The sequence below is a fragment of the Ornithodoros turicata genome, chromosome 2 (assembly GCF_037126465.1).
Source record: "Ornithodoros turicata isolate Travis chromosome 2, ASM3712646v1, whole genome shotgun sequence".
Lineage (NCBI taxonomy): Eukaryota > Metazoa > Arthropoda > Arachnida > Ixodida > Argasidae > Ornithodoros > Ornithodoros turicata.
In genome coordinates this window covers 26,287,859-26,296,935 of record NC_088202.1, presented here as the reverse complement: position 1 = coordinate 26,296,935, position 9,077 = coordinate 26,287,859, and the positions used below count along the sequence as shown (strand labels likewise).

General features: G+C 43.8%; 1 long non-coding RNA gene across 1 annotated transcript; it reads left to right on the top strand.

The window, feature by feature from the left end:
• Positions 1–1,031: 1,031 nt before the first annotated feature.
• LOC135383249 (uncharacterized) lies at positions 1,032–7,398 on the top strand. Its single transcript, XR_010419770.1, has 4 exons — positions 1,032–1,107; positions 1,661–1,759; positions 3,814–4,418; positions 7,384–7,398. It is a non-coding gene; the product is annotated as an uncharacterized LOC135383249 (long non-coding RNA).
• Positions 7,399–9,077: the final 1,679 nt, after the last annotated feature.

The window sequence follows — 9,077 nt, the reverse complement described above, 5'->3', positions numbered from 1 at the left end:
TGCTTCTACCAGCCCTCATTTCAAACGTCCTGCTAGCTACACCTCATCTAGGCCAGTTCATTCCTGTAAAGTAGAGCCCATCTGTTGTCACAATTCCTACTTCATGCACTCGTTTTTTCCCCTAACACTATATCCGACTGGAACGACTTGCCGCAGTCACAAGTATCTATCACTATTTTTGCCACATTTGATCGTAATCTTCTCGAATTCCTTGAATAGAGTAAGCCAGCATATAGTTTTTATGCATATTTATGCATGTATCGCCCCCTTCATGTATCGCCTAAGGAGGGGAATTTGAGATTTTTGTCATAAATAAGTATGTAAATGGTTGTGAAGCAACAAGGATCTATTTCCCCACAGATTTGCTGCCCCTGCACTTCACGCACAACGCACGGTCGGTGACCTTTTCGATACAGTGCCACTCATAATTTGCAATTTTTGGTCTTCCAAGAAAGTATCAGTGCAATTGAGACAAAAATTGTAACGGAAGAGTACCGAGGGCTCAGGCTGTCGAATAGATACACTTAGTGAGGCTGTACCATTACTGCTTTCTGACACCCTTTCGTCACACGACTGAACGATCATGTACAAAAATATTCGTTCAACTCATCGTCATTGGCGTCCTGGAAGGTGATGCTTCCAATGATGGAAAAAATAACTCGGGGCGAAGTCTGGACGAGAGAAAACGTTATTACCTCTTTATGCTTGTGATTTAGAATCTTTTTTGCTCTGTGCTTCCTCGTTCATTCACCGACGGCTACAGCTGTGGGGACAGAGTCTTGGATAATTGGTAACTGTGGAATATAATCAGGATTTGTTTTCCCCTTCTATTCTCTGGTGGCAATGTCTTGACACAAGGGATAATTACAAAAAGGGTACACACACCAATGAGATATGTGTCTGCGTTTAATCTAATTGTATCTCTGTGCGCGGGACGTATGATTGATGTTGTACAAGGAACTGACAATACATTTCCTACTTACAATTGACATTAAGGATGTTGCGTACTTCGCGGCGCTGTATATAAAAAGCGACCGGCTATCATTAGGTCGAACACAGCTGTTGCAAAGTAATCACTAACAGTTTTACGAGCCTGTCTTGAGTAAGGTGAGTCTTCCTAGTCCTCATTTTTCATATGTATGATCCTGGGGAAGATCTGTTGTTGAGGGAGATTACTTCAATCCCACGTATTTTCTATATCATGACAATTTATCTATTATATTGTATACCATTTCTTGTGACTGTTCTGCGAGAGTACAGAAGTCATCAATGCACGCCAGTATTTCCGGCCAGATGGTACATCTACCTGAAATATACGTATTTCAGGGCACCCAAATACACAGGAATAACTTCATAAAAGCTGCAGCTACTGTGTAATTTAAAGAACATGAACATAGCTACAGTACTAGAGATATTACGTGAACGTGCACGACTGTAGTACCAACCGCATCATGGTCGCGACTGAAGTGAGATCAACAGCAGCAACTTTTAGTATAGTAAGCACATGCGGCCCGAAGATTCTGAAACATGGTTATCAATGGCATTATCATGGAAAGAATGACGGTGTGCTTTTAAACCAGCAAGTGTGCCGTGACTTCAACAGCTCAGAATATGAGATTATCCCCCTACAAATGCATCGTATTTGGCGTTTCTTTTTTAGCGCATGATTCATAATGATGCTGGCACCTGTCGTCCTCATCAGCTCCATCATCTTTATGCACTTTGCAGGAGGCACAACAAACGACATCGCAACATATAAGTAAGTCAGCTAGGGGAGTTAAAACGAAGCGTACACTCTAAGAGAAAAAGGTAGGATTTTCTACCCAAGCTGGTAATTTCAATTTCTTGCCAATTCACGCGCGCCTTCTCCCTCGCAGGTATAAGCGACGGCGTCCCTTTTTCTTGGTCCTCTCTCTCATGTTTGTTCTAAGAAAAAAGGTAGAGCTTCCTACCCAAGCTGGTAAAACCACACCTTCGACGCTGTAGTATGTTTCTGCTCTGCAGTTATATACAAAAAATATATAGTAAAATTGGTTTGAGCACAAATGTGGTGGCAATACAGGTCTACCGAGATGGGTAGAAAATTCTACCATTTTTTCTTCGTGTGTATATCAAGAAGTAAATAGCAAAGGAGTGATATAAGCTGAACACACATTTTTAAGGGCGCACCTGAGAAAGTAACTGCAACTTCGCCGCAGCAACGCCCTAGGCGTCAGTCCACAAAAACCAGGGGCTGTTGAGATAGTGCGCATAGACTAAACGGGCTTTGCTTATTATTTTTCGTATTTTTTACCTGAAGGAAAAATGTTACAGTCGGAATGTTGCACAAAAGGATGGTTTTGGCAGCAAAATGCAAGTTATTCAGAATAGGTAATAAAGTTACAGTTACGTGGCTCAGAAAGTAATTTAGTTACAGGAAAAGTTACCGAACCCAAAATGTAATTCAGTTACAATTTCAGCTACTCGTCAAGGGTAAAGCTACCCTTAAGTTACTTCTGACAGGCCTCATCTGAAGTACCAGAAATTACGACTCCAACAACATATTTAGAACCAATGTTGCTCGCATCCTAGAAGTAGGTAATTTGCGCGACCAACTACATAACACGAATAGCTGCATATGAAAACCACACATACGTATATGCAGAAAACACGAGAAGAAGCAAGTATGCACATCTAATATCGATGTTAAATTAGTCGCCATGTATAGAAGTGGTACTCATAATTGAAGTGTCGAATACACAGCACTATACACCTCTCATAGCCATAGACGCTTCGTGCAGATAACGGGAGCTCGAAAAAAAAAAAAAAAAGCTACCGCCATAGAGCAAATGACCTGATGATGAGGCATTGATGACCTACAAATTCTCCGGATGTGATGAGTGTACACGCACACCACAATAAACTTCTGTTCGATTCGGTTCGGTTCGAGCTGTGGCCTCAGAGGCATTTCGAGGTATGAAGTGAAAGGGTGAGCAGGGTGACGAGATGTTAAGAGGTTCGTTCAGGATATTCATCATCATCAAATTAAGTTGCTGGGGTGTCGCACGGGTTCTCAACTAGTAGCGCTGGTCCATCTCCAGCTTCTTGAGCTGCCACTGCCCACGTCTCCTTGTAAGTCGTCCGTTTTCGTGTGCGAATCGAGCCAGGTTTTCAATTTTCCGACAATTCGACAATTTCAATGAAGTGTCGAATACACAGCCCCATACACCTCTCATAGCCATAGACGCTTCGTGCAGATAACGCGGAGCTCGAAAGAAAAAAAAATCTACCGCCATTGAGCAAATTTGAGGCATTGATGATCTACAAATTCTCCGGATGTGATGAGTGTACAGGCACACCACAATAAACCTGTTTGAGGATGTCAAAGTTCTAAATGAATCCTGAAATCTGTGAGCACAGCACTGTGCTCTGCTTGACTACTAACTATAAGAAAAATGAAAACCCGATCGCGGCATAGAAAAGACTCAGCCCTTGGATAGAGGCGACGCTAAAGACACTAAAGAAATTCACAACATAATTGTTAAACCACACCAGAAAGTAGCTATCTATTGAGTAGAGTTCCCGGCAAAATGTAACAACTTTACAGTTCCACTTACTCATTTTCGAAAGTATTCAGGTAAATTAATTTTCTAGCAAAGTAATTACTTTTAATGAATTACGTCACTGCTCTGATGTTTGAACACGTCCATGAACAGTGACGTGTCTTTCTGATCTTACAGAAACGTTACCTTACCCAAATCGAGTACTTATTTTTGTTATCTAGCGCCTCGAAGGTAATGAGGTTTCAAAAGCTGATCCGCTGTTATCTTGCAGAACTGTTACCCAGGACGGCTTGAAACTGCAACAGAGAAGTGGGTGCCCTCTGTCCACTTGCGCAGTCCATACACTGGAACAACAGTTGAGCCACTTCACCGACGACAGCAAAAATAAGTCAGGAGGCACGGGCCCAGATAGCTTCGGCCGGAGGAAGAGAAGGTCGGTACAAGACAGAAAACTTCTTCTGGAACTTGTAGCCGGAAGAGTCAGACGCTGACGGGTTCCCCGACCCCCACCTGATGGCGCACGACACTTTTACTTTTAATAAGACACACGTTAATTTTTGAATTTTGGAAATAAAAGTCTCGTATTCTTGTGAGGGATTGGTTGATAGTAAAAGAAAAACGTAGAGTCGTTAGGCCCAAACTACTCAGGACTAGCTAGTCCAGTACGCGTTATTGAGTGTTCATTATATGTAAAACAAAAGTTGATCGTGAACGAACTATGGAACTGTGCGACCTGGCGAACTGGAACTGTGCGAACTGGAATCATGTGCAACGCTGCAGTGGTCGGTACTTTGGTTACTCTTCCCCACCTGTGGTGCCTTCGCGCGAAGTGCAGCATGTGTTACAGCGGATGCTACAACAGATGATGTAGGACATGTAAGAGACGAATTGTGATTATGCAAATATAACGAGCAACGACAAACGGGACGTCGTTCTCCCTTATCCCAAGCAGCACACAATATTGGATCCATGATGGCTGGTCATTGGCGATATGGGTCCAATTTGGGACCCGTTTTGCCAGGATTTCCCCCATATTGGCTCAAACTGGGCAATGCGGGCCCCATACTGCCCAGTTTAAGCCAATAATGGGAAAATACTTGGTAATGTGGCCCCTACATTGCTGGCAGGGTGTGGGAGCGAACCGAAAACCGGAACCGAAAACCGAAAAAAACCCGCTATTTTGGTGCGAACCGGAACGGAATTGAAACCGTATACGTTTTTTTCGCTCAGGAGAGAAACCGAAAAATATATTTAACGGTTTTCGGTCCAAGAAAACTTCGCCGGTTCGAACTACGGATATGAAACAGACGTCGTGTGTTCTGAAGCCATATTATGGATACTATACGAGGGTTGCGGTTACGGTGGAATGTATGTTGGTATACTATGACCCTTAGGCTCCCTTTCTAATCTTATCGTTCGCGCACGCACACAGACATAGAGGTACATGTGACTCTCTAGCAATGCGCCGTAGTGTTCGTTTTAATTTGATCCCCCCAAACTCTCCTCACCTAAACAGCAACCCAAGGGGGCTGCATAACGGCTTCTTTATCGGTAATGTCGCGCAACGCGTCCCTTGTTTGAGAGCAGCTAAGTTGAATACATTTACGTATACGCGAGGGCAAGCCCGTGCGAAGTGGTAACTCTTTTGTGGACAGGACACGAAGAAAATAAAACGGAGCCGTCGAGCGCGTTTGTGAGTGAAGGTGTTCCTCGATTTGCGTCGTACTCGTGCGGTGGTGCTTGCTGGCTCGACAGTAGCAACAGACATTCGGATGGGACGCGATCGCTCCAACCCAGCAAGAAAGTACTTTACGTATGACATCACGACAAACAAGTCCGTTTGTAGCATGCGCTTCAAGAAAGGAGAAAGAACAGGCCTACAGGACATTTTGAACAGACAGTAACCTACAGGAACCAGGAGCTACCAATTTCACAGCTGTCCATTAATATTAAATACCATGTATGCGGAATAAACGGGTTTACATTTTGTAATATTTATTTTTTGTTGTGGGGATGAATATTCCCAGCAGAAGCGGAACCGGTTAAAAACCGGTATGAACCGTCATTTTTTTGCTCCGGAGCAGAACCGGTACCGGATCGTTTATCATGTAACCCGAACGAAAAACGTTTCGGTTCGACACCCTGATTGCTGGTGTACATCCCATATTCACTGAAAATGCTGAAAATGGTTGGTACCCGTGTTATACAAATTCATTTGTACGGCACGCCTAAGCAGCTCGGCAAGACTGGGCGCTCAAGCGTGCGAAATGCCCAATTCAATGCGTCGTTACATCCAGCAACTTCCCGCAGATGATACACATTGTTCGAAACTGTCAATATACGTGTATATCCCACTGTAACATTCGCTCTAACTCGACAACTCAAGTTCCCACTTGCTGCAAACAGCCGCCACCCTGCTTCGCGATGCCAATGCCAATCGGTCGAACCTACTGATAGTGCGGTCGCTTGAGCAAAATCAGGCGTCTTTGCGCGATACCCGCATCGGACGTTTCATACGGGCTAAAATGTCGCTGGCTCCTCTAATGACAACGGAATTGCGGCAGGTCAAGTAGAAACTGTCAAGTTACCGCATGCAGTGTGGCGTGCGGTGTGCTGAGGCGTATGTTCGTCGCCGTCACTAAAATGTTTCGCTCCTTTGTACTGTAGGAGCGTGTTCGAATTTTTTGGTTCATACACTATCGCTATCCCAGTGATGGCTTTTGAGGTATCTTTCGCATTCGCACTTCCGCGGGACTGCCTGGGTCTTTCGGCAAGACGGTCATGGCAGCTGTTCTTCGTTTTTAGGACGATGCAGTTATAATGCATCGCATTACAATGCAATATATGCAATATTACAATGCATTATAATGCAATGCAATACATAGCATTTTGTAATGCTATGCAACATGGTTCAATAAGATTTGCAGAAATGAAAAATCAAAAAGAAGATAGAAGTAATATCATTGGTGGATATTAAACCGGAAAATGCATTCTTATTACACGGACTCCCCGTTGGCGATAACACGGAAATACTGGCGCAATAGGGGCAAAATTGGCTTGCTAATACGGGCAGCCCATATTGGTCAAATATGGAGCCTGGATGCACTCCCCATACTGGTGCCATATTAGCAGCCCATATTGGGCCAATATTGGTAATCTTGGCGGTCCATATCACAGTCAACAACGAAATGCAGAATCAACGTTGAAATAACATTGCAAATCTACAACACCATCGTAGAATCTGCGATAGCGTGCAGCGTAGATTCTACGTAGAAAATGCTCGGTCAAAAACACGTAGAATCTACTACAACTTTATAACGCTATTTCTCCGTTGACTGTTGTTTTTTCTACGTTGATAGAACGTTCACCAAGTGTTGTGAATTACTGTTTATTCTACGTTGTCTATTTCTACCTCTTCCTCCTATGCTACTCCACTTCTGCTGGGGCAAAAGCTCAGGCATCCCCAAAAGTAACTGTGTCCAAATACAAGAGTACAAATGTGTAATAGTGAATATTCAATAAGATAATGAGCAGCATGACCGTTTATGTGCTTGTTTATTAAAATCTTAAATCAAGTAATGAAATATGTACAAAAAAGATAATCAGTGATAATTGTCCCCAAGATACACACGGTCCTTAGGATATCCCCACAGTGTCATCCTGTCCTCGTCCTTCGAGGTGTATCCCCAGAACGTTCTGAGGATGACACTCAGGGACTGTCCGTGGAGAGTCATTCAGGAACGTCCTGTGCCTGTCCCTGTGGGCAGCTAGCGGGACGAGAAATACTACTTTGGTTAGTTTACCTGCTCAGACTCCCTTAACACATTTGTTTTGTTTGTAGGTCGACCCTTGAACCGGATTACATTGGGCCCGGGACCGGATTACATTACATCTGTTGCACTGCTTTTGACCTTCAAAAGCCCTATCTGAATGTCTGAAAACACAAGGAGTGAGAAACATAGACCTTGCACTGATTCACAGCTGATACTTCATTCAATTCCTCGCTTGACGTATTTTTCCTTTGCGTAGTCGAAAGAAACGTGGACAGCTCACCATTCGTTTTGTAACTCACCATTCGTTCTCATTCGTTTTGTTGTGCTCACCATTTTGTGTTGCAGGTGAGCGGGGCTGCCGAATTTAACGGAGGGTCGCGTAACAAGAAACAAATAGTATCTGTTTTCGCTTCGGAAGAGAATTATAGTACCTTTAGGAGTGGGCATTTCTATGTCTTTTATATTTCTCTCTGCTTCTTTTTTAAACCGCTGCGCTTATTTTCCGCTATGGAATGCGCTAGGAACGAGCAGCCACACTTTATTGCGGCGGTTAACCAATATGAAAGGAATCTCTATGCAACTGTTTTCTGTGCATGTGCAATAAAAAATGTTGATATGTTTGAATGCGTCAGTCTGTTCTAAACTTGTCCTCACATAGCGTCTGTGGATGCTCTGAGGATACCATGGGGACGCTGTATTAGTGCCAAAATGACATGCTGAGAATGACTTGAGGATAAGATTCACCCTCTTGGGGATGTCACCCCCTTCCATGCATGATACTCCCAGGATATCCCTGGGATGACAGCGTGTTGTCGGGGGTCATAATAATAAGAATCACATGGATGGTCGCTACGCCTCTTCGCAACGGTCATCTCTGAAAGATAACCAATAACACATGTCATTCCATCTAGTGGGATAGCAGCTCAAACACTACCATAAATAGACGTCAAAAACGGACACACTACAACCACTGGGAACACGTGCATGACACCTACCGCAGCATCTTTCGGAGTATAGATGGTGTGATGAGGAAGCAGCCTAATCACTGGCATGTCCAAGCGATGTCTTCGTCTTCTGATTTATGGCCTGCTCTTCATTGTTGTGAAGAGACATCAGGTCCTTTACACATGCTTGACGCTGTCGATCGATGTGACGAAATCACATGCAGCTCAAGCTCTCTGAGAACTGTAACAGAAGCTATTAGTTCAAACAAAACTACAAACAGCGACACTGGCTCTCTCAACAACCAGATTAGCGGTTATACAAAAACAAGGAACCCTGGGGAACAGCACAGTCAGATGTGGAAAGGTAACTCATTTCCTTTGCAGCAAATGTTATCTGTACTATCAGACTGCTCATAGGATAGGCCACCGCTGCTTTCACCACTCTCAGTTCAGTAGGATATCATCAGAACATATTTAATAGACATTCGGATACACCAGACTACATATCACACACGCACACCACACACAGTACCCCAGTTCGCATAAATTTGTCAGTGATACGCAACCACATTCTGCAGGTACAGGAAACGACACAAAGCTGTTTACTCCGCATACTAAACTGTTATGCACCACACATCTACCACATCTGATAGTTGAGTAAACAAGAACACACATATCTTAAGTGAGGCAAAATGAAGAAAGAAAACTCACCTGTGTAGCTTGAAGGGCGGAGAACAAAGGAACGCTGCCTCCCGCATACTACGGCATTCGCTGCTGGGTCATTCTATGCCAAACGTCCCAGACATTGCGCTCGAGCA